At 43.8% G+C, this 22617-nt stretch overlaps 1 non-coding gene and 2 pseudogenes across 1 annotated transcript; 2 read left to right on the forward strand and 1 right to left on the reverse strand.

Moving 5' to 3' along the window:
• The window catches only part of LOC142388029 (NLR family CARD domain-containing protein 3-like), a 483074-nt pseudogene that overhangs the window by 314585 nt on the left and 145872 nt on the right, over positions 1-22617 (reverse strand).
• On the forward strand, positions 21126-21302 carry LOC142370474 (U2 spliceosomal RNA; annotated as a pseudogene).
• On the forward strand, positions 21667-21785 carry LOC142375699 (5S ribosomal RNA). The gene has a single exon (XR_012769026.1). It is a non-coding gene; the product is annotated as a 5S ribosomal RNA (ribosomal RNA).

The following is a 22617-nucleotide window of genomic DNA, read 5'->3' on the forward strand; positions in this document are numbered from 1 at the left end:
ATGAGCACTCAGAGCTTCAACACTACCTGCCACATTCAGCCACACTCACACAGCACGTCTTAGTCTGTAAATCATGCTTTCTACTCGCCCTCATGACGTCACACTCAGCACCTCTCACAGGATCCCTCGGGGGACGTGGTTATACGCCTTCTCTAAGTCAACAAAAACATGTGGACTGTGTGTTCAAACTCCCACGACCCCTTCAGTAACTGCGTTGATGAATATCTGGTCCGTTGTTCCTCTGAACCGCAGGATCAACAGTGGGCTGGAGGCTCCTGGAGTAAACCTTCCTGGGAGGTGAGCTCCTTCTCTAGGCCTGACCTGATTATCCCCCAAAGTGCTGCAACACTTCATTTCAGTCATTTCAGAGGGGGAACATGTCAAGGTTGGCCCGTTCCAGGTGTTGTTTCCAGAGGTGCATCTTTGGGCAGAATCCATTGTCGTGCTTGTGAGCGGGTTTTCATGTCAGTGTTCAGTTCATTCAGATGCTCTAAAACTCCGTCTGAAACTGTGTTCTCTGACGGAGGAACTTTAGCTGCTTGTTAAGCAGCGTTAGGCCCGAGCATCTCATTACAAAGGCTCTGCAGGCAGGTAGTATTCACGCCTCTGCTCCTGTGTGGCTGCTTTTATTTGCTTTGAGTTCAGCTTCCACGTAGCAAACATTCAGAGAAACCTCAGAGGTTTTTCTCATGAAAGTTGCCTGTTCCTCAGCGTGTTGATGCAGGCAAACCAAATACTTGGTGTTCTTGTTCTGAAGTGACGGATGTTTAGTTTGGAGATGAAGTTTGAGCTGGTTTGGGACCATGTTAGACGGTTTATTTCCACACAACAAGCAAATGTTACTGTATTGCCTAAAGTTGTATTCTGAACTTTGCCAGAATAGTCCTGTGGAGTTAGAAAGTGTGCATGTGAAAGCACAGCTGCAGCTTCCTCCTGCAGATGCCTGTCTGTTCTCTGATGCTGAGACTTCTCTCTGCAGAGAGCTCTGCTGTGGTTGCTGATAGTGTGACAGCAGATCTGTTTTCCACCCTGTGCTCAAAGCTGTTCTCTTGTAGAAACAGAAGCTGCAGCTTCGTGGTCGTCCACTCTCCGCTTTCAGGCTGATTCTCACCATCTATATTTGGTTATTTACTGCTCTCAGCAGAGGTGTTAAGAAGAGGAGCAAACTGAGCAAAAGTGTTGCTGTTTGTCCCGTCTTCTTCATCCTGCTGCAGGAGGAAAATCTAATGTTTTCCCCAGCAGCAGTGATGTTAAAGTTTTACCTGCAGGGATATAATCTGGATTATTTCATGTTGCAGAAAGCCATCCAGCTGCAGTCTACTCTGCAGTCAGGACAGACCACCTCACTTCTGGACAAACAGTCATCAGATCCAACAGGACCAGAGGTACAGCTGCTCTTTATTCCCAACTCTGCACAGAAGCAGCTCAGCTGTTCACCCTGCTTCCAGCCTCTATGCTCAGATAACCCAACCGGACTCCAGCTCTGCTGCAGCTCCACTGCTGGACGTGTCCCACTGCTTAATCCACCATCAGTGCATCATTTTCACACTCACCAGGTTCCCAGGACTTGGGATGGGAAATGTTAGAAATTGACCAATTCCGGTTCCATTATCGATGTCGCTTATCGATTCTCATCCAGTTATATAAAGTGCAAATATAGTACAAATGTCTTTGGCTGCAGAAACACTTTCATTTCAAGTATGCAGCAACATCTGATGTATTTTGGCCTCAGTCCTTTGGCTTTTCCTGCCTGGATGAAAGGGGAAGCTGCAGGTATGCGGGAGCCTCTGATCCTGAACGTCCCAGAGATAATCAGCTTCAATCCTTTCTCCTGGAGTTGTGTTTCCTGCAGCTGGAACTGTGTGTGTTTGTTTTCAGAGTCTCCAGCAGAGCCAGATGGCCTCTACTCTTCACTGAGGTAGTCCACCAGTCCAACCACTGATGTCCAGCTGCTGGGACCAGTTTGCTGCACCAAACCACCAGTTTAGCTTCATGAATGGATCAGAATCTGACAACAAGCCAAAGCTGTTTAATGTCCTCAGAGACTTTCCTGTTATTCATGTTGTATTAATGAGTTCTGGACTCAGCTGCTGTTATCTCAGCAGCACTCTGCTTTCTTTGTTGTTTCTCTTGTGCAGAAGCAGAAGGCAGAGAGAATATTTGTCTTGTTCCGCTTTAGCTATATCCCAGACCATAATTATCCCTACTCAATAATTCCACTTTGCATTCCATATTTTGAAAATACTGGCACCTAAAGGCTGAAAATTTGGGCTGAAAAGTTCAAATTGGCATCTAAAGGGTTCATTTTCTTTTAAATAATTGAAAACTTGGTAGTTATGATTAGAACTGAAGTGGAATAAAAGATTTATGAAAAATAAAGTGGAAAAAATATTAATATATGATGTTTTTAGGTAGTTTTAAAAGGGGACAAAAAATGTCCCTTTTCAGAAATTAAGTTGTGTTTTAAATCAGGTATGAGGGTTATATTATAAGTATTATATTAGCCGTCAATAATATTTTATGAGGAGAAACGTCCAATATTGAGAAAAAATACAGTATTTGGAAAAAGTCATTATCCGATTCAGTTAAATATCAATAGCATATTTCAGCTCTTCAGATTTTGTGATAAAACTTTTCTTATACTTTTCTGAAGAAAACATTATCATCTCTTCACCAAAACTATGAACTTCAGGCAGTAATTGTTTACATTTGTCATGATTTTTAAGACTCAGCGACCTCTTCATGGTTCCCTGGTGGACAGGACACAGAACACTGGGTTGTGATAGCTGTAATACGTTCTCATGACACCTGACTGGAGACATCGCTGTGGCTGGGAAATGAAAATAAGGTCAAGCAGCGTGTTCCTGTCTGTGGTGGCAGAGGTGATCAGCTGTACATATCCCTTAGACTGAAACAGATCTACAACTGGCTTTGTTGACCTGAGTACCTGATTCTCATTGAAGTCTCCACACACAATAACAGGGTGACAGTCCATCCAAAAGGCTTCCCAGGTTCTCCAGGAACGGTCTCAGACTGTAGTCAGGAGGTCTGTACACAGCTGCAATCACTGCACAGACTGGAGCCTCAACCTTCAAAGCCACAAACTCCAGATCAGTCACATTATGCAAAAACTGTCTCTCACGCACCTGAATGTGCTTTCTCACACAGACAGCAACTCCGCCACCTGCTCTGCTGGCCATCTGAGGATACTGAGTGTAGGACGTGTGTCTGTTGCGCTTGAACATGTTGTAGCCGTCCAGATGCAGCCTGTCTGCAACAAAGGAGCCCTGCAGGTGAGTTTCTGTCAGACACAGGACATCTGCCAGGCACAGCTCATGATGTCTCCTGATGTCACCGATGTGAGATGGCAGTCCCTCTGTGTTGTGCTGAACAAGGCTCAGAGTGTCGGGCCTGTGTACTGTTTCTCTCACCTGAAGAAGAGGCATCATGTGATCCACATCGGCTTGTCTCATGGTCTGGAGCGCTGCGCTCACTTCAGCATTGGCGTATATTTTCTTTTCATCCAAATCCAGTAAATCCAGCCCACTGAGAGACGTCCCCCTGCTGAGAGCTACATAAGCCATACCTGCTTCAGAGACTTTCTGCAGGGACACCACGGCTGCATGTGTTGTGGGTTTTATGGACAGTGCAGGAGAACGCCAGCCTCACAGGAAACTGTCTGCGTAGCACTCCGTTCTGTTTCAGCTTCTCCTCTGCTCTCTCCATGTAAACCAGATTGGCAGATTCTGGAGCTCCACTCTGGATTCTTGCTACACCTGTCTGATTATCCATCCTCAGGCCCAGCTTAGTGATGTGTTGATCATCCTCAGAAGTCACTATGCACATCAGTGTGGCAGAAGCCCCGTTAACCAGACCGTTCTGAATGTCAAAGTTTCTGGTGAGCATGACACGAGCCCCTTCAGCAGCTTTCAGAGTGTGGGCTAAATCATTTCGGCCTCCCTTACATGGTGTGTCTTTACGGGCCATTCTTCTACGGGCTTTGATATGTCAAACTCCTCTGCATGTAGCTGCAGTTTGCTCAGTATCTTAGATGCCTCTGAGTAAATGCATTTCATCAGGTGGGACTTTCCTGTTCCTGCACCACCGTTGGCATAAAAGAAAAACTGCTCTGGATTTAGGCCACACACAAGTTTAATGCAGCAGTCTCTGATAGCATGGAACACACAGGCCTGCTTCTGCTTCAGGTTCTGATACATCTGCCGCAGCACAGCTGGATCCACAGCTGGGGGTTCTCTGATGGCTCTCATTTCTGTCACAGCAGCAGACTGAGGACAATACTTAGGCACATGTTCCTGCTCATCGTCTGGCTCTCTTTGCTGCAGCTCATCATCACAACTTCAGATTCAGGAGCCAGATTCCACCATTCATCCATCACATGCTCTCTGCTCTCCTCAAACTCTACAAGTGCATTCTCAATCTCCTCAGTGTGATTCTCATATTAGTCTCTGTGTGTTTGTGTAATGTTTTTCACGCTCTCAGGACGGTTTGAGCCTGGCAGCTGCACCCAGCCAGAGTTGTACAAAGACTCGTAGGTTGGAAGATGGGCACTTGGTATTTCATACTCGGATCGGTGAGGAAGGTACAGTCTCAGTAATCTGGCATAAAACTGCTCGGGGTGTTTCTCCTTGGAACATTGGTAATATCTGATGACAGAGGGCTTATCATTTTTCCGCCTTTGGACAAATCCCAGCTCATTCAGAAGTGGTGAAACACCATCACGCTTTGAGTGGTCTGCACTGACAAACCTGCAGCCAGCAGCAAAATCAGCCGAGCACATCTCCTCATACTCTGGGGTCTCGGGTCTGGCTTTGTATTTGTCACTCAAACTCGTCATCCAGACATTACGAGACTCTGACGGGGTGTCCTCCAAGAATGACATGGGGCGACTCATTTTCACTGGACTGTCATCAGTAGGAATGAACACAACACTGCGTGAGCACTTCTTCATCTTTATTCCACATGCACGCGTCACACACTCCTGAGCACTGATCTCTCTCTTTCTGGAGTAAGCCTGCATGACAGCTCTCATCTCATCACACTCATTAACTCTGTCCATGTTGGAATTCTCCATGACAGTTTGCAGGTACTCTGACAGACCACTTTCCTTCTTTGGGATGTATTTAGTCAGATACTGTACACACGAGTAAGCAGCTGCCCTGCAGTGAACATCATGTGCTGATTGGCTGCTTTATCTGTCAATCACTGACACTGCCCACAGGAACAGGACAGTATATTCAGCAATAAGGTAATACTTTCTGCTGACATGGCAGACTCGCTTTAACTGGAAACACTTGAGATATTTATATTACATTTACATTATATTACAACAACAGATATTTATATATAAATATAAATTTATATTTATCCGTCAAGTGACGACTGTGCACATTTTTGTGAAATTTTTAAAGTTAAGCAGTTATAGAAGTTTGTTGAAATTTTGTTAATAGTACAAAAAAAAATTGTGTCTTACAATGAAATCAAGTGACAGGTTTAGGATTATTACAACTTCCATCTTTCAAAGTGTTTTTCAGCTGAAATCCTGTCAATTTTAGCCCTGTTATATGTGTAACCTGGACGTCTTGTAGCTGTTGTACTGTTATTTAAGAGTCGTAACCTTTCATTTTATCACAATAACATGGTGTGTTAGACTTAAATGTTATAAAATGTAATCTCAGCAAGAGACATTATTAAAACTTTAATCAGAGTTCCCCAAAATGACTAATACGGTGCATGATTCTATCATAAGTTCAATGGATACAGTCAAATTTGCATGAGCTATATACTGACCGAGGGATCGGACCTGTCCTGCATAATGTTAATCTCCCCCTTTTGTGTAAATGGCAGAGCAGAGCCTTCCGTTATCAGGCCCCTCTCTGTGGAACCAGCTGCCAGTTTGGCTTCAGGAAGCAGACACCCTCTCTACTTTTAAGATCAGGCTTAAAACTTTCCTTTCTGATGAAGCTTATAGTTAGGGATGGCTCAGCTGAGCCTGAAACATCCCATAGTTCTGCTGCTATAGGCCCAGCCTGCTGGGGGAGCTCCCATGATGCACCTCTCCTCTCCATGTACATGTGACATCATTGTTGTCATTAACTTGTTCCTCTCTCAGCAGGTGTCCCTGGCCTGGTGTTACGCTGCTTGTTGTCCCCTCTTTTCTGTCCTCTCAGCCCCAGCTGCTCCAGGCAGATGGCCGCCCTTCCTGGTTCTGGTTCTGATGGAGCTTTCTTCCTGTTAAAACTCAGTTTTTTCTTCCCACACTTCTGTGCGTGCTCGGGATTGAACAGAAGCTACGGTGCATTTTGTAGGATTCCTTAGCTAAGCTACTTCTTTTAATTGTGTCTGTGTTAATAAAACTGAACTGAAATGAGAAATAAATGAACATGTGCATCTGTACTGTTATATGTTACGTTAAAACAGAGAACTGAAATATATCTTTATTGAATAGATGAATAAATCTGAAGTCTGATTCTGTCCAGGGTTTCTTCCAGGTGTCCTCCCTCTGTCACCATCTCACATCTGAAATTCCTCTCAGTAGTATTTCAGAGCTGAGCCTTGGTTGGGAGAGTTTTTATCTTCACTTCATCTTCACAGACTATATTACCACAGCAATACAACTGAGCCAAATGCTGGATTTAAATTCATTTTTATTAGATTTTCAAAGAAACGTCATTAATAAAAATAGAACATAAAACAATATTAACTATGTGTAAACTATATACATATATATGAAATTTATTCTGCCAGAGGGCAGGGTCTTTCCACTGCCTCAATGTTAATGATTTTTTTCCCAATATATTTTATATTTAGAAAGACTTTACCCTTTTGCAGGGCTCCCACAAGTCCTGGGAAATATAAAAGACTTCGGTGCTGGACATGAGGAGCTCCAGCACCCCCCCTGTGCTGCTCTCCATCACGCCCATCACCTCCACTCCAGCTGCCTCATCAGTCACAATCAGCACCTGCCAAAACAAACAGCACCTATGTCCCATAATACCTTGCAGCTAGATATTAAACCCCTTTCTTACTCCTTGTTTATTTCTTTAATCTCTTTCTCAATTGTGTCAGATCATTTGCCATTTTATGTCTGTATAATATACACTAGATTGCCAACAGTATTCACTCACTCATCCAGATAATTAAATTCAGGGGTTCCCATCACTTCCATGGCCACAGGTGTAGAAATTCCAGCCCCTCGGCATGCAGACTGCTTCTACAAACATCTGTGAAAGAATGGCTCGCTCTCAGGAGCTCAGTGGGTTCCAGCGTGGTGCCATGATAGGATGCCACCTGTGCAACAAGTCCAGTGGAGACATTTCCTCGCTCCTAGATATCCCACAGTCAGCTGTCAGTGGTGTTAGAACAAAGTGGAAGCGACTGGGAACACCAGCAGCTCAGCCACCAAGTGGTCGGCCACGTAAAATGACAGAGCGGGTTTGGAGGTCTGTAGCAATGGACTCTGCAGAAGGTTGGCGACCTTTCTGCAGAGTCAATTGCTGCAGACCTCCAAACTTCATGTGGCCTTTTACATGTTTAAACCAGAGAAAACAACTCCTTGTATGTGCCTACCGACTTGGCAAATAAAGCTCATTCTGATTCTGATTAGAATGTGTTTTTAGATTAGATGAATTAGAATGCTTTTTACTTCTACATTGCTGTAGGGTGTTGTGTGCAGGAAGTCCCCTCCTGCATCCATGTTGGACTTTAAGTGGGTAATCCTGCACTGGCTGCCGAGGTCCAGCTCCTGGACTGCAGCTTCCCGCCACAGCGTGAGGGAGGCAGAAGCTTTATCCTGTACAGAACACAGTATGAGATGTCAGAACTATAAAGGCACCAGAGATTACTCTGTAATGTGCAGCCTACAAGTGACCACAGTAAACATATAAACAACCAGCGCCGCAGAAAGAGACAGTTAGCACACTCCCATAGACTACTAAGGTACTCACAGAATATGAAAGTTATCTTATTTTATCTTCCCTTATCTAGAAACCACAGAGGTTGTCCCTCCTCTCCAATCCTCCCGTTCTCTGGTCTTACCTGCTGCAGCTTCACCTCACGCAGCGGGACCTCCTCTCTCCCACTGCGGACCTTTTTCACAGCAGAGAGCTAAATAAGAACAAGTTCAATCACTTAGTGGTCTAATTAGACCTAAACATGTCATTGCAACAGCTTTTCTGTAATAAAACATTTCAAATACTGGTAGGCATTACTTTGTCTACCTAAAATGTTTGTATCTCTGAATTACAATTAAGCACGGTAATTTATCTGAGTGTATTAGTGTGTTCTTCTGATGAAGACAAATCAACATACCTGAACAACTTTGCCCTCCAGTGTGAGGAGGCCCTTTGTCCCCTTCACATTCTTTATAGTTGTGTGTAGGGACGGGGGACAGAGGAGGGCTTTCCTGCAAAGGGGTCCATCCTGCAAACTTTGCAGCACCAACCCCGCTCCATGCTGTCAGAGATGGAGAAGATCATTAGGCTTTCCCTGGCCCTGCCCATATCTGTCAAAGCATCTGAGCGCTCTTTCTCAGCCTGAAAACCTGGCTGCGCAGCACCATGACGCAGGAGAGACTAACACATTTGGCCATTATGAACACTCACAGTGACCTTACGGATAAATTGGCTTAAACAATTTATCAAGAACACATCTTCAATTTGGAACTTCATATCGAATTTAATTTTCTCTAAATTAGGAGGCCTAAATTTCTTTTTACTTTGTAATTATAATGTTGAAAAAATCCCCTCAAAACTATCCTACTTTCATAAACAGATGCTTCTTTCTTGGTCATTGATCTACAAACATAATTTTCCCCCACACAGATACTACATATAGAACAATATTGGTATGAAGTTCCAAATTTAAAATGGGTTCTAGATAAATTGTTGCCAATTGCCAATTTATTTTGAAAATAGTAATACCACCTCAAACCAACTGGGTTATGTGTAGCACACGGAGCAAGACACCTGAGCTCAGCCACTCTAGTCCTCTATAGTCCATCCCACCAGCAGTCAATGGCTATTTACCCTTATTGCGGTGTGCAATTAGGGCCGTCATGACTCATAAGGTGCGAAAGCATCTATGCTACTACACCAGCCTTCACCATTTCCCCAAGGAAAGACAGCGCCAGTGCATTATGAACCTCATTTATCCTCCTCTCTGCATCAAACACATTCATGCTGCCTTAACTGAAAACCGTCATTTCCACGTTGCAAATTTGAAAGTCAGGCCAAAATGCCATCGCTGTCAATTTGGGGAAAACGGAAAACTCATGCTACAACATTTCAAATGTGAGACTTTCAAAGTAATTAGGCTTTGGAACTGTTCAAAGGTTTTAAGATAATCACAGGACTATGGTGGGAAACCGCCCAAACTCGCCTTAACCATGGCCTGAACAGGCTAACGTTATGCCTGTTTGGTTCGTTAGCTAGCTAACTAATGCTAACGTTAGCTAGTGAACGCTAACAGTCAGAGCAGTAATTAAAACATATTAACAAACACACTTGCTTGATAACTTACCTTATTTATTCTTCTTCAAAAGATTTAAAAAAAGTGGACTCAGCAGGCTGCCCTCAGTGCCCCGGCCTGTGTGCTGGACTGCTGCGTTGCTGACATAGACCTAATATACTTTGCTGAGCGGGAGAGACAGAGGCCGTTTCTCAATACCAAGAATGCAAAGAACAGACTTGTGTTCTTGAGGAGAATGTTCTTGCTAGTCAACCTCGGAAGAATGAACTCGGGAGATCACAAGTACACATGCTCCGTTTTCAGTTTTGAGACGATGCGTTCTTCGTGCCCGAGGCAGCCTGCTCTGATTAAACAGCTGGGCTTTTTCATCCAAGTGCTCTCTCTCGCTCTAATGTGTGTGTGTGTGTGTGCGTGTGTGTGTGTGTAAACATACATAAATAAAATACATACATAAATGAACATACATAAAATAAATTTATTTACTTAGATAAATAAATATACACGTGTTTAAATAAAGCAGCAACAGCCGTTGTACATGTATGCTAGATTTTATTTTTAAGCGCTTCTTTAAGTGGTTTAGAAAGTTACGTCGTGTTATATTTAAATATGGACCAGATAGTAGCAGTCGGCTTACTTTGCCGAGAGGCAGAAGAGGAAGCTGCCGAGCTGAGGGGACGTATTCGGCGTAGAAGAGCCATGGTGAGGAGGAGGAGACTGGACAGATATCGCGCAATCCTAGCGCTCGCTTATGTAGTAAGTTATTTTTCCTTTGGCAGCACTTCATATTAAAGCTAACAAAATTAGCACGATAGCCTACGGTTTAGAAATGTTAATGTATGAAACAGGATTAACATTTTCCGCCTGTAATGGTAACGCTATAGACCCAAAACTTTTCATTCACAAATTACTACTACTATTGCTACTGCTCACACAAATTGACATCTGACATTTGATATGTTATATATAGCTGCCAGCTGGGCTACACACACCGGGACACGGCTATTATTATACTGATTATTATTATTGTTATTACTATTATTATAATTATTAATGTTGTTATAATAGAGTTACAGTTACATCAGACTCACATGTATCCCTCTACAGAGCAGACACACACCAGGACACGGCTATTATTATTATAATACTGACTATTATTATTATTATTAATAATGTTGTTATACCTAGCACCACCACCTAGTGGTGAAATCGTGGGGGACCCAACAGAGGAGCATATCAGAGGAGCATATTAAGTTCTATCATTTATTTCAATAAATTCAAAATAATATTTGATACAATTAATCAATCTATCAAACAAGTGAAGCTCATTTGTATAGAACACAAAAAAGAAATTGTTTAATGAGAAAAAATAGGCCAGTATAAATACATTTTACACTGCATGTGTTTAAATACATCAGTCAAGTCAAATAGCCATGATAAGTTCAGTTCAAATAAATAAATAAATAAATAAATATTATTTCATGGTTGTACTAATTAAAAATATGTATTTTTCTTTATTACAGGATCATTCTCCTCGGAGGTATGCTCAAATTAGAAGCACCGTGCCCATCCTCTGCACCTTCTTCTCGGAGGCTGACCTAAAACCAGCCTTCAGGCTGTCCAGGGAGACCGTCATTTTGTTGGTCCAGATGTTGCCCCGGCTAAAGCAACACGGCTGGGGCCATGAAATTGAGGTGGCTGTCTGCCTCTATTGGCTGGCATGTGGCACATCATACCGGGTCACGGCGGACATATTTGCCATGCCGAAAGCCACTGTTGCCAGGGTTGTCCACAATGTAGTGGAGGCCATGATAGGCATCATCCACAAGGCCATACAGTTTCCCAAGCCTGTGGAGATGGAGGAGGTGGGAGCAGGTTTTGCTCGGCTGGCTGGGCATGACGGTTTCCGGCGTGCAGTTGGAGCTATTGACGGATGCCACATCCGGCTTGTCCCACCTGCGGAGCAGAAGAAGTGTTACTTCAACCGCAAGCTCTTCCCCTCTGTTGTTCTCCAAGGTGTGTGTGACAGCAGAGGGGCATTCATTGATGTCTATATTGGAAACACGGGGTCAGTCCACGATGCCCTTGTGCTCCGGAGGTCTCCAATGTACAAGGAGTCCCTCTACCCACCAGCTGGCTTCTTCCTCCTTGGAGACGGGGGGTACCCTTGCCTACAGCATCCTGTGGCCCTCATGACTCCCTACCGTCAACCTGTAGCAGGTAAGAGAATAAATGGTTTATTACAGTTGTTACTTTGCATTTCCGGATGTATTTTACATTACCTGTATTTTGATCAACAGGCCAAGTTGAAGCGCGGTTCAACAGGCATCACGCCAAGGCCAGAAACATAATAGAGCGCACCTTCGGGCTGCTTAAAACGCGCTGGAGAGCGATATTCCTCAGGGCTTTGGAGATCCGGCCTCTGTTCGCCCCTAAAGTCATTGCAGCATGCTGCATCCTCCACAATCTCTGCCTGCTGGCAGGTGACTTCCAGGGAGAGGAGGAAGTGGAGGAGGATCAAGTGGAGGATGAAGATGAGGGGAATGTTGCCCAGGACCAGGAGCTGTCTGGGAACAATCTCCGTGCCAGACTAGCTGCAGAAGTGTCTGCCCCTGGAGAGCTCCCAGCATGTTTGAGGGAGCATGACTATTAAGTTTGAATTAGAAAGTTAGAAATTTAAGTTATAATTACAATCATTCTTATACTCGATCATTATAGTAGTTGAATTGTTATCTGTTTAAATGTTTAAAATATTGTTTTGTTGATTTATTCTAAATTATTGTGTATATAGTTAACTGTCCAATGACAATCATTATTATAATCATTATATTGGCCGATTTATCCATCTGTATATATTGTTTGTTTGTTAGTTACCTGTTGACCTGGAGTCTATAAATAAAGATATATGTTTGAATACCATACAGACTGACACTCAATACATACTATATTTAATCATCATCAATATTCAATCACAGAAATAAAACAAACAATTAATAATTAAACATTTTTTTCTACAAGTTTTTCAAACAGAGACAAAAAACGTTCAGATCTCTGGGCTGCTTCTCTCTCTCTCGCCTCTTCCCTCGCCACTGCCTGCTCTTCCCTCGCTTCCTCTTTCTCAGCCTGCTCTCTTAAAAAGTTCAGTAGCTGCCCACTGGCCCTGGCCTTCTTGGGAGCTGGTGGGTTTGCCCCTTCTCTGGGAGGGGCAGAGGACGGCTGGGTGACAACGCCACCTGTAGTGGGGGTCAGATTTGCCGCAACTACCAGGGGCGGACTGATGGAGTGCTGCCCCTGGAGTGCGGCGTCCATCTGACCGTACCACGGCCAGGTGGCAGCTGTCACCCCTCCCGCCTCCACCCCTTTCCCTGTTGGAGGATCCCTAAGCTCCTAAAAATATAAAGATTCACTAAATGAATGCTGCCATGTCCAACTTATTTCCTGAAAAGTAGATGATAGAATGGTGGGTTACCTTGTACTTCTCTTTTAAATTGTTCCATTTCTTTTGTGCCTGTTTTGGGGTAACAGGCACCTCACCTGATCTCACAAAGACTCTGGATAAAGCACACACATTCACACAAAAAAGGACAACTTAAACATATTATTACATATTGAAAACACTTGTTAACAAAGATATTACAGTGACTAAAACACAAGCTGACAGAGACCCTAACCATAAGGGTGATATTATTATATAGTTAATGTCTTCAGCCTTTTTTGTTCACCTGGTTACAATTCACACAACTTATTTGATTCTTAAACCTTTATCTTATAATATTTAGTTTAGTTTTAACACTTAATATTTATTTTTTCTTCTTTTAGGAGGCTGTGAAGTCTGGCCCAAACAAACACACCACTGGACCACTGCTCCTCGTATATAAATAGGCAAAAAGCTTACTCACTCCCATCCGTTTTTGGAGGAGTTCCTCCGGCCCGTAAAGAGGGCCTCATTTGTGGCTCTCCACTGAATGAGAGCCATGGTTTCATCAGATGTCCCTTGATTGAAGTGAAAGAACAAAATCAACCAAAATATAATGACAGCATAACAGGTCATTAACCATTTGGCTAGGCTACGTATGATTTATTAAACTAACGATAGTTGTGAGAATGCATTAAGCATTCTCACTATTAAGTTCCTGTTTCTCTTTATTATTATTATTATTATTATTCCGCCGTTTTTTGTCCTTCAATTACTTCAGCATACTTTCAGCTAGAGACACCATTCAAATTTTAAAATGTTCAAATTTTTTAGCTTCTTAAGAATTTTTTAGCAAGGTAATTCAGCTCATGCATTCTCACAGCTGTTTCGCAGGAACAGCTCTTTCTAGTTCATATTACATTTACTCAGATATTAATTTGACAGAAGGACAGCTATACGAACATTAATTTAAATAATCTTACAGTTGTGGGTCTTCTCCGCTGCCATCGCTCGCTTGCTGTGAGGAAAAAAACTGGCTTGACTGCCGAAAGGAATGCTGGGATATTTGCGCTGACAAGTTTGAGGCGCAGAATTCTTCCTAACTAAATTGTAAATAGCTGGTATTAAGACAAATTAACGATAAAATCGGGATCTAAAGGGCTACTTTCTCGCCTCAAAATGTTTTAAACGTGGATAAAGTGATATATTTAAAGAGTTTAGAGCTAAAATGAAATCAGCTTCAGCCTGTTGATTTCGGCTCGGGTGGGAGCGCAGTGCATTGTGGGATATTTGCGCTGACAAGTTAGCACAAGTTAGCTACCGATGCATCCTCGATAAAATGGGCGTGTCGAGAACACATCCGGGAACTTTCACCGTTCTCGGCGAAATGCGAACTTGTGTATTGGGACAGTACTTGGGCTGCGACTGATGACGTTTCACAAGAACACAAGAACACAAGTACGGACAAGAACGTATATTGAGAAACGGCCTGAATGTCGCACCATGCACACTTCTTCTTTGAATGCGCAGTGGGAGTGAGACTGTGTTGCTACTTATTGTTGAATGAGCTTCACTCTAAATAAAGTCATCTTCCCTCTAAACACTAAGTTTTTTGCATTTTTCACCATGCAACTAACTTTTACTTCATAAAAATCAGTCATAAGTGCATATGGTAATTAACCTAGTAAAGTTAACGAATGTATGTATGTCAGGGCAGCTATTGGACTTTACAGTGAAGATGTATTGTATATAGATAATCCATGAGCCTAGTCAAGCGGTGAAGTTGTAAAGCAATGAGATTGCTGAGATTTTCTCATGAGAATGAGAAAAAAGTGATCAGAGCTTCATCCTCTGTGGCTGGTTGACTGTTAGAGCTCCCAGCAGCCTCTAACTCCCACACCTCAAAAAACAAATGTCCCTTACAGGGTAGACATCTCAGGTGATGTTCTGACTGGGGTGGTTTATATAATCTATGTGTAGAACTGTTTGTGTTCTACCACCCAGGTATAGACAATAGCGATCCCTCAGCTACTATTTATAACACTCTCATGCACTCTCCTTCACAGTGACGGTGCTGCTGTCAACACAAATAATTATTAACTTCCGTCACAGAAATGGATGTTAATGACATGATTTTTATCCACAAGGACAATTCTTTCCAATTCTAAAAAAAAATACAGTTATATTTACTTCTGCGTCCTGCAGGTCTTTTGTTGAAACATCTGAGATCACCCTGTGACAAACACACACACACACACAAACACACACACACACACAGACACACAGACACGAGGAAGTTAACCAGCTTGGGCTGCTGCTGATTGGTTGGCAGACACCTCTCTTTCTATTGGCTCTCAGTCTCCATGTTTCTGATCCTGGACCTGCTGAGATGTCCCAGGCCATTGTTGGCTTTGATCCTCATACATTTAACTTTGTCCTGAGCGGGCGGGAGTGCAAAGTTGTACCATCTGAAACGGCTGAAGAGTGCTCACTGCAGCGGGTGGGCGGAGGTGCAACGTGACGCTTTGTAGGCAAAAAAAGAGCACCGCCACAAGTGCGCATTGTGCCAGGAAGGGCGCTCGGACGTGAAACAGTGGAGGGGTATCGCTTCTCGGCCTTTTGGCTAAGACTGCGATCGCCTCCTTTGGGTGGACTATTTTATGCCTTTTCGGCATTAAATTTTCTCGCTTTGGAGGTTCCTTTTTGTGTTCGATCAAAGTATTCCAAGTCTTTTGTAGTTGGAGTTCTTTGTATTTAAATTTTCCTTTATTACCCCCTTTTTTTTCAGGTTTTTGTTTTTTGAACGAGTTTCAGCTGAAACAGGGTCGGTGTTGGTGTTCCGTTTTTTTAGAGGAAGGTAAGTATCCCTTTTAGTACCTTTTTATCCACTTTTTACTCTTTTATTGGGTTTTTAGTGTGATATTTATTATTGTTCTTTTAAGCATTTTATTTAAAAACTGTTTGTGGTGCCTCCATCATGTCGGCTAACTATGCTGGCATGAGGAGGCACCACAGCGCTAGATTTTTATTTAAAGAAAAAGAAGGAAAGCTTATAGAGATGTCAAGATTGGACTTCTCCCGGAAGCTAATACAAAAGACTTTAAACTTTAAGCCAGATGATGTGAACTGTATCTTGTCACTGCCTTTTAACAAGGGTTTTGACATAAGTTTTCGCACAGCAGCTTTGCTTCAGGAATTTTGGACAAGATTTGGTAATGTGCAAGCCCAGTTTTCTGCGTTTACTGTTGAGAAACTTACTGACAATACTCTGAAGACAGTAATTGTCAGAATGTTCAATGAAATGGTGAACGCAGAAGATATCTGTATATGGTTGGGAAGATTCTGCACTGTTAAAGGCCAGGCAATGAAGGTGAGGGATGTTGACGGCATCTGGAACTGCGCCTGGAGGGTCCCCATCCAACAATGGCAAGACCCCCAGGGCTTCCAGGGCCTGAAACATCTCCCATCAATGATTGTCTTGGGAGAAAACAGAGGCTACATCCACTACCAGGGACAGCCCAAACTCTGCCGCAAATGTGGGGAGCACGGGCACCTGGTGGAGGCCTGCACGAAGGTGTTTTGTGGCAAATGTAGAGGAATCGGTCACACCTTCGAAGAGTGTACGAATGGCAGAAAGTGCAATCTCTGTGGAGAATCAAACCACCTCTTCAGAGACTGCCCAAAATCCTTTGCCAACAAATTGAAATCCTTAAAAACACGAGAAGGAAATGGAGGGCAGACCGAGGCAGTTAACGAGCTACTTGAAACAGCTGGGCTGGAAAATTCAAACTTCCCGCCAAAATCCCTGAATGGTGGACAGCAGTCGGGTGAGGCAGAGGAGGGGGAGGGGCCTGCTACACCCCCACCAATGGAGAGTTCTGGAGAGGAGGAGGAGGAGGTGGTGCAGGCAGAAGGCGGAGCTAGTTCAGAATGTGAAGAAGTCCAATCACAGGATGATAGTGAGGATGCCTCCCTCCCAGATGCCCAGCAAACAAAGAGGCTTGCATCAGAATTGTCCTCTGATTCTCCTATAGTCTCAGAGAAGAGGGGAAGAGCTGAAACTACCTCAGACAGTTCATCTGTGGAGGAGCCCAGAGTCTTCCCCTCCAATTCACCAAATGAGGTCTCTTTTTTAAATGTAGTTCTGCAATCAACCCCTAGAGACTCAAAGTTTAACAAAACCTTGCAACAGAGGCCAACCCCCAGAGTCCGACCGGGGAATAGAGCTCAACACCCTCGCCTCTCACCTGTAGAAGTGAAGGAAGAGCTCCGTTCACAAGAAATTACATAACTGCTTTTAAGACATTTTAAATATTTTAACCCTCATTTAGTCTTTTAAGATGTCATACCTGTTGTTTTAACCATACTCATGACACTCACTCTCTCAACTATTAATGTCAGAAGTGTAAAGTCAAAAGTTAGAGCCCAGAGTGTTTTATCCTTTCTTAGTTCTTTTAAGTCAGATGTTCTTTTAATACAGGAATGCGGCCTACCGTTTTTAAAGCACTACAGACAGTGGGAGGAGATGTGGCCACAGACATCATTGTGGAGTGGATCCAACCAAAACAAAAATGATGGAGTGGCCATTTTAATCAAAAACCCTCAGGTTCTGGTAAAGGGCAGCACTGTGGTGAGAGACGGACGGGCACTTTTAGCACATTTGACTTTTATGGGACAAGATTTTAACCTCTTAAATATTTATGGCTTTAACGAAAAAAATGACCGGTATGACCTTTTAGAAGACCTGCAGTACCACATGCTAGGTAGGGCACCACTAGTTTTAGGGGGTGATTTTAACTGTATTTTAAGCAGGAGTGACAGAAAAAGAGCAGGGGAATTTTTTAAAGTTGACAAAACATCGGTTTTATTACAGGGCATATGCAAGGATTTTAAACTTCAGGACTGTTTTAAAACCATGCATCCCAGAGAGGAGGGCTTCACCTGGTTCAGTGGTGATGGCACCAGAGCCTCTCGTATAGACTACCTTTTTACACGGGACTGCCCACCAACCGATGCTAGATTGACCCCCGTTTTCTTTTCCGATCACCTAATGCTTTCCTGCACCCTATCACTCTCTTCGGGTGTGACTTCCGGAAGTGGTCTGTGGAAACTAAACTGCTCCCTTTTAAAAGAAGATGAAATAGTTAGTCAGTACCGGGAGCAGTACCACGAGTGGCAGACCCTTCAAGACTTTTACGATACACGTGCACACTGGTGGGAAATGGTGAAGGAAAAGACCCAGACTTTCTTTAGACAGGCAGGTAGGAGAAAAAAGAATAGGGAAAACAGACGCATGATGGGACTGCAGAAGCGACTACAGCGCTATTTTAAATTAAACCAACAAGGGATGGATTTTAATGATGAAATTAAACAAGTGAAAACAGAGATGTCGGTTTTAGCAGATATTAAAAGTAAGGGTGTCATTTTAAGAAGCAGGGAACGAGAAATAGAGGAAGGAGAGAAGTGCACAAGGTATTTTTTAAAGAAAATTGTGAATAAAGGGGGGGCCATTTTAAAGCTAACAAAAGAGAACGGGTGCACAGTTGATTCAATGGAAGAAATTAAACAAGCTGTTGAAAAATTTTATCGTGAATTGTACGAACAAAAACCTGTTGAAATGGACACCATGACAGAAGTTTTAAATTTCATAGAAAAAACAGTAAAAGACAGTGTGCTTTTAACCCAAGATTTTACAATTTCAGAGTTAAATAAATGTTTTACAAATTTTAAGAAAGGGAAGTCCCCAGGACAAGATGGACTTCCCTTGGAATTTTATTTGACCTTTTGGGATATTTTAGCACCTGACTTGTTTACTGTTTTTATGGAATTTGAGCAACTTGACCGACTTCCTGACAGTTTTAGAGCAGGGATAGTGACTCTTCTTCACAAAAAAAAGACAAGACTGACTTGAAGAATTGGAGACCGATTACACTTTTAAACTTTGACTGTAAACTTTTTAGTAAACTTTTAGCCTCACGTATGTCCTTGTTTTTAGAAGACCTGATTCACCCGGATCAAGCCTGTGCCATCCCGGGGAGGAAGATAACCGACAGCCTCGTACTGATCCGAGACACCATCTGTTATGCGAGAGACAGAAACATTCGGCTAGCAGTCCTAAATTTAGACTTTGAGAAAGCCTTTGATCGGGTCTCGCACCAGTACCTTTTCCAGGTACTGCAAAAAATGGGGTTCCCAGAAAGGTTTATAGCTTGGGTGGGTCTGCTGTACCGGGGCATTACCAGCAAATTCCTTGTTAACGGGCATCTGACAAAAGCAGTAAACATCCACTGCGGTGTCCGTCAGGGTTGTCCGTTATCTGCCCTCCTCTACATCATCTGTGTCGAACCACTGGCACAGAGCTTGAGAAGGGACCACCGAATCAATGGGGTGAGAGTCCCGGGGAGCGGGGGACTATCGACAAAGTGTGTTTTTATATATGGACGACGTAAACATTTTATGTACAGACTTAATATCCATCAATAGGACTCTGGACTTGACTGACTGGTATGGACGGGCCTCTGGGGCAAAACTAAACAGAAACAAGACCCAAGCCCAATTTTACGGGCCATGGACAGCGACTGAGACTGCAGGACTCCCCGTGACTATAACCCAGACAAAACAGAAAATACTGGGGATTAATTTTGACAAGGAAGGGGGAGGGACATCAAACTGGCCAGACGTGGTAGGGAAAGTAAAGCAAAGACTCGGATACTGGGGACTTAGAGGACCGACCATTGAAGGAAAGGTTTTAATCATCAAAGCCGTGATTTTACCTTTGCTTTTACTAATCAGTTCTGTTTTTATCCCACCTAGAAAAGTGCTTTTAGACCTGGACCGAGCCATTTTTTATTTTCTGTGGGGCTCCAAGTGGGAAAGACTGAGGAGAGATGTAATGAAGAAACAAAAAGAGAAAGGAGGAAAAGGAGTGCCTGATTTTTATTTGTTTTTAGGAAGCAGATACACTACACTGCACATCCTACAGGCCACAGACCCATCCGGAAACCCCAAAACTAAAGCAATGACACGATTCTGGATGGGTTCTTACCTCAGAAGACTGAAGATTTTACCCACCGACCTAAAAGTGCCTGTGTCTTTTAGCCTGCCACCATCCTATGCTTTTATCCAGACGTTCTTAAAGCATTTTAACTTGGAGGCAGAGGAGTTGCATGTTTTAACAAACCACCGCTCTTTGATTTCTGTTGTGCAGGAGCGGGAACCAGTGAGTCCAGTGCGTGGGCTCGCGTTCGGCGAGCCCTCAACAGTTTGGTGCAACGTCAACCATTCCGCTCTCCCAAACAGACTCCGGGACCTGTCGTGGATGGTGGCTCATGAGATCCTGCCAGTCAGGTCCGTTATGCACTCCCGGGGCATGTCAGCGATCTCAACCTGCCCGCGACCCGGTTGTGGCGCGCCCGAGTCGGTGAGGCACCTGCTCTGGGAGTGCAGCGCTGCTGCAGACCAGTGGGCAACAGCCGGCTCCTTGCAATTCCCGTACTTGCCAGCAAGGGAAGTCCTCACAGCACAACTCGTGCTCTATGGGGTGAGCCAAACAAAAATGAAAAAGAATGACTTTGCCAAGCAGTGGCTCACCCTAGCCGCTATGAAAGACGCCATGTGGACCTCCAGGAACTTGCTGGTGAGGAAGCGCATGCAGATCCCCCCCGTGGCTGTGATCCGGATGGCCGCAGCGGCGGCTCAAGCGGCCGGAGGTGCAGGCGGCGGGCCTAGGACACATCCACAAAGAAGAATCGCCTCTGTGCCCATTCGGATGAAGGAGCCGGAGCTACACACAAAAAGGTCAAAGCAGCGACGGCCTGGCTCTCCGGGTGAGGCAGGTGGGAAGGAGCAACAGGGTGGGGATCTCCTCTGAGCACCACGACAGGATCCCGAGAGACCTACTGTTTGGGGGAGCGAAATGAGTTTCCCTGGGTAGGGACTCACTGCGCTCCTGCACAAAAAATGGACTTGGAAGAGAGCATTTTAACTAATGCACTCCTTTTTAAAGACACTCAATACAAACTGCTACTCGCATGAGAACTACTTCACATGTAACTTTTACCTTAGACAACATTGACCTTATCTGTAATATCCCATGGAAAACATGTTTTATTGTTGTTGTTTTAAATGTGGTTATACAGATTACACTTATTTATTGATGTTTTTATTCATAGGTAAAACATATGTCTTAAATATGAAGTTTTTATGAAAATGTGATGTATTAGTGTCAATAAATTTTTTCAAAAGAAAAAAATCTGTTCTTATCAGTTTAATATCTGATGCGTCCTCTATATGAGGACTACATATTAAATGGATTTTTAGGCACAGGGGTTGAAAAAGGGGCTTGCTCCGTTCACTCCACGCATCGACCCGGTACTGCAGTGCCTCCGGGAACGGTGCACTCTTCCCAACTCTTGTGAAATAACAAAACCAGCGGTACAGGGTGGTAGTTTCAGGGAGCCATTGTATTCTGACTTCTAAAATACAACTATAATCTTTAGAAAAGACGCAGTTTATGAGCATGTCGTGGGACTGAGCTTCCCTGGTTTCTCTGTATGACCATGAACACCAAACTACACACAGAGAACAGAGGAGCTTGACAGACACACACTAAGTTATCTGAGAGTCCCATTTTCAGCTGCAGAGAACAATCACATCAGGGAAGTCGACGTGCAGGCTCAACATCAGCCTCTCAAGCCGACTCTCTGGTAAGATAGGGGAAACGCATGGTTCCAGCACCTATGTAACACATATTTGTCACGAGGACTGTGGCTTACGGCCACACCGCCCTGAACACGCCCGATCTCGTCCGAACTCGGAAGCCAAGCAGGGTCGGGCCTGGTTAGTACTTGGATGGGAGACCGCTTGGGAATACCAGGTGCTGTACGCATTTATCTTTTCTCTGCATGTCTTTTGTTGAAACATCTGTTGTGACACAGATTTCTGAATAATATGCATCCTATTCTAATACAAAGCTTTTATACTAGTCTCATGCCATTACTACATGGAACAATTTACTATTAATATCCTATAGTTATACAGATTTATAACTACAGTAATGCAATCTTGTCAGCCTCTGTGCTTTTTTCCCCTCTATAACTTGTAAACTAAACAACTGGTTATACTATACAGGCAGGCTTTGTGTGTCTGTGTGTGTGTGTGTGTGTGTGTGTGTGTGTGTGTGTGTGTGTTTGTTTACAGAAGCAAATGGATCCTCTGATGCCTGTGCTGTCCATCCTGGACACAAGCTTCCCTAAGGACAGGCAGCAGTGTGTGTTTGGGATGACCAAGGAGGCCAAGGACTTCCTTAAGGCACATGCACGGGACCGTGAGACAGTGGACAGTAGGCTGACAGACTCAGACAAGGCTTACAAAGAAGGTGAGAAGAGTGCATGCACAACCCTGTGCTTACAACTGCACTACTGTCTAGGCATGATTACTTTAATTTTGTTCCCCCTTATTTATCTGTCTACAGCTTTGAAGAAATGCCAGATCGTCACACCCTCTCCAACTGAGGCGCAAGTCCTGGGGCAGCTGGTGATGACCTTTGGCCAATACACCAGCAAGAGCTTCAAGTGGCTGGTCGAGAGTGATGTCGGCTACTGCAAACAGTAAGTGATCGCCATGTGAATAGTGTTATAACTGAATAGTACTGTATCACTATGTTACATTACTATGCCATTTCAGCATCGTCGACCGCCACATGAAGGAGATGAGGCACC

The sequence above is a fragment of the Odontesthes bonariensis genome, chromosome 2 (assembly GCF_027942865.1).
Source record: "Odontesthes bonariensis isolate fOdoBon6 chromosome 2, fOdoBon6.hap1, whole genome shotgun sequence".
Taxonomy (NCBI): Eukaryota; Metazoa; Chordata; class Actinopteri; order Atheriniformes; family Atherinopsidae; genus Odontesthes; species Odontesthes bonariensis.